This window comes from Oreochromis niloticus, linkage group LG2, assembly GCF_001858045.2.
Source record: "Oreochromis niloticus isolate F11D_XX linkage group LG2, O_niloticus_UMD_NMBU, whole genome shotgun sequence".
In the NCBI taxonomy this organism is placed as follows: domain Eukaryota; kingdom Metazoa; phylum Chordata; class Actinopteri; order Cichliformes; family Cichlidae; genus Oreochromis; species Oreochromis niloticus.
Genome location: NC_031966.2, coordinates 27,013,795 through 27,018,348, shown reverse-complemented (window position 1 = coordinate 27,018,348; position 4,554 = coordinate 27,013,795).

The following is a 4,554-nucleotide window of genomic DNA, read 5'->3' as shown; positions in this document are numbered from 1 at the left end:
CGATTCACTGCACTGAAGTTACCGTTTGGCTGGTGTTCCTTCTTTCTTTTTCTTTCTTTCTTTTTTTAGGTAAATATTACTTTTACTGTTGTTGAGTTACTCAAATATGCTTGATGGGCACATTAGAAGGGTTTTTTTGTGGGTTTTTTTTTTTTTTTAGGAAGGAACAGCTGTTGTACATGGCAAATTCCAGTCAACTCAGGGTTAGGTTTGGTTTATTGGCACTGTGCAATGTTTAGCAATAATTAAAGAACATAAATCCTATTATAAGAAGCCGCATTAAAAAGCAAAAATACAAAAGAGCACACATTTTAATGGTACCCTCGAAAAAAAAAAAAAAACCCGGCCCAGCTGAAAATAGTAAAAAATAATGATGAAACAATTATGTCTTGTTGCCTCGGTTCCAGGGCCCTTTTGTTATTAATGTTATCAGTAACATCTGGACTTTTACTTCTGTCACAGGACAGAGTGTCTGGAAAGGTCTAATTTTTCTGCAAGCAAGCAAAGAACGTAAGCTCAAAATATCACACTTCAGAAAACTTGGGAAAAATACACAACAATGTATTTTCCTTATGTATCCTGTCAAAGTACCCTCAGGTACAGTCTTGGTAAGAAGACAGCTATGTCAATTTTAAGGTTTCACATTAATAAAAAAAAAAAAAACAATTAAAAAAAAACATCTGTAGCTTAACCGGGTCTTAAAATGAGATAAATGGAACCTGAGCTGAACAACAACATGTGACGTGACACTGTACCATTTTGTTTAAAATTAAATAAAATTGTGGAAAACTCAGTAAACCCAATGACTCAGTAGCTCATAGAATCACTTTTAGCAGCAGTTACTTGAAGTAATCATTTTCTGTATGGCTTTATCAATCTCTCATATCTTTTGGAGAAGATGTTCCCGCTCTTCTTTACACCATTGTTTCAGTCCATTGAGGTTTGTGGACATTTGTTTGAGCACAGGTTTCTTAAGCTCCCACCACAGCATTTCACTCAGGTTGCTGCCTGGACCTTGACTGTACTATTGCAGTACATTGATTCTCTTCTTTTTTGCCCATGCTGACATATCTCCACTTTGGTCCACAAGGGACATTATCACGGAAGTCTTGGGATTTGGTTAGATATGATTTGCAAACCTAAGCCATGACGCTGTGTCCTCATAACCCTTCCCAGACTAATGGGTTGGAAAAGTTGCCTCATTAAGATCAGTCCTGGTGTCTTTCCTCTTTGGCATTTTTAACACACGCCTGAATGCTCCATATCAGACTAGAGGTCCTTACACTTGCTGATAATCAATTAATCAAGTACATTAGATTAACAGCACCTTCTTACACTCTTAATTCATATGGAAGCAGCAAGGGTGTACTGAGTTTTTCACTCACTGCTTTGTCTTAAATAATGTTGGCTTAATTTAAATAAATAACAACATGCTATAATATGTCACATTTTGTAGTTCATCTGAGGTTTTCTTTACATCAGATGACCTAAGACCTTGTTTTGTATGTCCTGATATAAAAACCTTAAAAATGAAAGAGAGTATGCTTTTAACATTTATTTATTTAACCTTTGTCTTCATCAGAAAATCAGTTTATTAATACTACTCAGAAAATAAACTCCAGGATGTAGGATGATTTTACACTTTTCTTTTTTCCACGATTTGAAATTAGGTCATAGAAGCTGATGTAGAAATGAAAGGAGTGAAATGTGCGACGACACGCACCGCAGGTCCCCAGCTGGACCTCACCTTAGGAGTGACTTAACATTAACAGAGCACTTTCTTCCAATTTAGCCCCCTTGTTACTCCGAAGTGTTTCATTTATAGGGTGTAGAACAGCTGTATCTTTGTCAGAATAACTGCAGGCCTCACACATGCTTACACGCAATTACTTAGGCTAATTGTTATGACCTGCCAAGGCCGAGTCAGACTGCATTGTTTGAAGGTAAGACCTGACTGCTGCTGCAATTCATTAGCTTTTAACATAAAGAATAATGTTCGCCTTCTCTGCTAAACAAGGCTCAGTGAATGACTTCTTCTCCTGCTGTTTCTTATTAATATGTTGCTTAAAGTGTTAACTTTCACATAAAATAAAGCTGAAACAGTCGTGTCGTGTATTTTTGGGAATCATCTGAGCAGTATTCCAGTAAATACGAGCCCGCTGATCTCCCCCTGGTTGCCTCGGTGTGCGGCCTTTTAGTCATAATTTAGTTTCCTGTTACACAATCAAGGTACGAGGTGGAAGTTGTAAGAGTTTACTGCTTCGGCTTCTCACAGAGGAGGTTAAAAAGGATTGTCTCCAGGGGTTTTCAGGTTTAGCCCTGTAAGAGCCAGCCTTTCCACTGCTTTGTTTATCCCACTGGTCTCTCTCTGCTGGTGCAGTTGATGGGCACAGGCCGCTGTTTTATAGTTTTATTAGCTGGACGGGAGTGTGGCATCTCCAGCTTTCTCGAGATGGTGACAGAGGTCAGGTGTTTTTTCTGTTTTGGAAATTAAGTACTTACAGCTTCTTCATCACATTCTTGCAGTGAAACCAAAATAAAAGATGACCAGTGTATTGGAGGCAGAAACCTGCTGCACCTCAGCTGTTTGGGCTTTTATTTATTAAAATTGTGTCTGTGATTGGTTGTTGCAACACTCTGAAATATATGCAAAACACAGAAAATAAAGGTGAGGTTTTCAATTCAAATGTGACAAAAGCACCAAACACCACATGCACTTTGCAGGAGTGCCCAATAGGAGGCACTGCACGACTACTTTAAAACTGCAGGCATAATCTGTGTGGTTTACTACGCTACAACTTTTACTGATTGCTCTATTTACAAGCTCAAATTTGCATGTAGTCAAATGTTGGTTTAATGGGAGCTCATTAGTCGTGTTCATCGACTGCAGGTCTTGGCATCAAAGGGCACTAAAGCTTCATAATGAATGACTGTGGGTGAACATCAAGGAATCCAATTATACCAGGAATTAAACTTGTTTGAACATAGATTTGTGTTTTTCAGGCTCATCTTTGTGAGATATGAAAATAAGAAAGAAAGTTCTGCAGAAACTGATGTCTGTTTATGATTGTGCGAGTCTCTTCTACTCCCCCTCCTCATCCACCCCATCACAGAGATGCTGCTTCAGCCCTTTACGCCTTTTCTTCTCAGGTTTTATGGCATGCTGTCATCTTCTGACGTGTCAGATCAACACAATGCGTAATTGTCTCCCCATTTTCACCATGTTATGGGACCCCCAGATGACTGGAGCATTTAACCGTGGACTAACAGCCACAGCAGGACTGCGTATAAAGTACCACCTGCTTTCCCCCCTTTTACGTAATGCAGACTCCCTCTCTGCAGTGCCTTCTGGGATTGGGGTGTGAGGTGAGCTGCACCCAATACTGACCTCTTCTGTTCCATCCCACATGTTCTTCCCCCTCTCGCTTTTTCAAGGCCTACATCTTCTCCTTTCCCTAAATTTCGTCTCCCGCTTCAGCACATCGTCCTTCGCCGGCTCTCCATCTAACTCCTGCTCTCTTTGCCCCCCCCTACTACCCCGCCCTCCTCTCAGTTCAAGCAACAGCGTCGGCAGCCCGGTGATGACAGCTCCTCTCTGATTCAACCGCTCACTGGAGGCAGGGAGCGGCCATCCATCCGTCAGCACGGCAGCAAACCCCTCCACTACAAAGTCATTGTGACTAGCAAAATAGTAACGGCCTTTTAATCAAAACATTTACCCCTGTGTAAAAGTTACAACAAAAAACCCCCCAGTTCATATCAGCAAGTCGAGGCAGACTCCTCATCTAAGAGATGTGTGCGAGCAGATCGTATTGGAAGTGCATTCCTTGCCGCCCTGGTGGCAGTCTACATAAACAGACAGTAGGGGCTGGAGAAGAGCCCATTTGGGGAGAAGTCATGCGTGGCTGGAGAAAAGTGCTAAAGGACCATGCTTCACAATGAGCTACCATGCAGGCTTATTAAGTGGCGAGAGGAGCACAATGGCTGACACAATCCAGCGTTATTCGAGTTCGCTCTTGAGCTCCTGCTCACTGTTATGCCTTGAAGATGAAGTGGCACTTAGAGTGTGCATTTCATTTGACCCCTGAGACTCTCATGTCATGCAGTTGTGCTCTGCAGTCACGGCTGATTCAGGGAATGCTGATGATGCTAAGCACTTGGGAGGGTGATTCATTTGGGAGGTGTGTGTTTCCATGTGTATGTGAGGGAGCAACAGAGCTTGTATATATGCGTGTGTGTGGAAGAGCGAGAAAGAGGAATGGTGGTATTATTAGTTTTGTGTGTTTGCAGGCTTCATGTCTGTCTCGGTTTTTGAAACGCCACGAGATGATGCAGTATTGAGTTTGATTTCCATTTCATTCCCTGCATGCTTCAGCGTCTGGACGGGGAGTTCATCATGTGTGCATCCGTTTGAAGTCAGTATGCAGCAGCACACACTGGAAAGTCTGCATTCATCTTGACATATTGTCATTGGTGTGCGTCCAGGTGATTGAAGAGTTGTTGGTTTGAGTTGCCCTCATTCAGACAAAAGGTATGTGTGCAAAAATCAGCCAT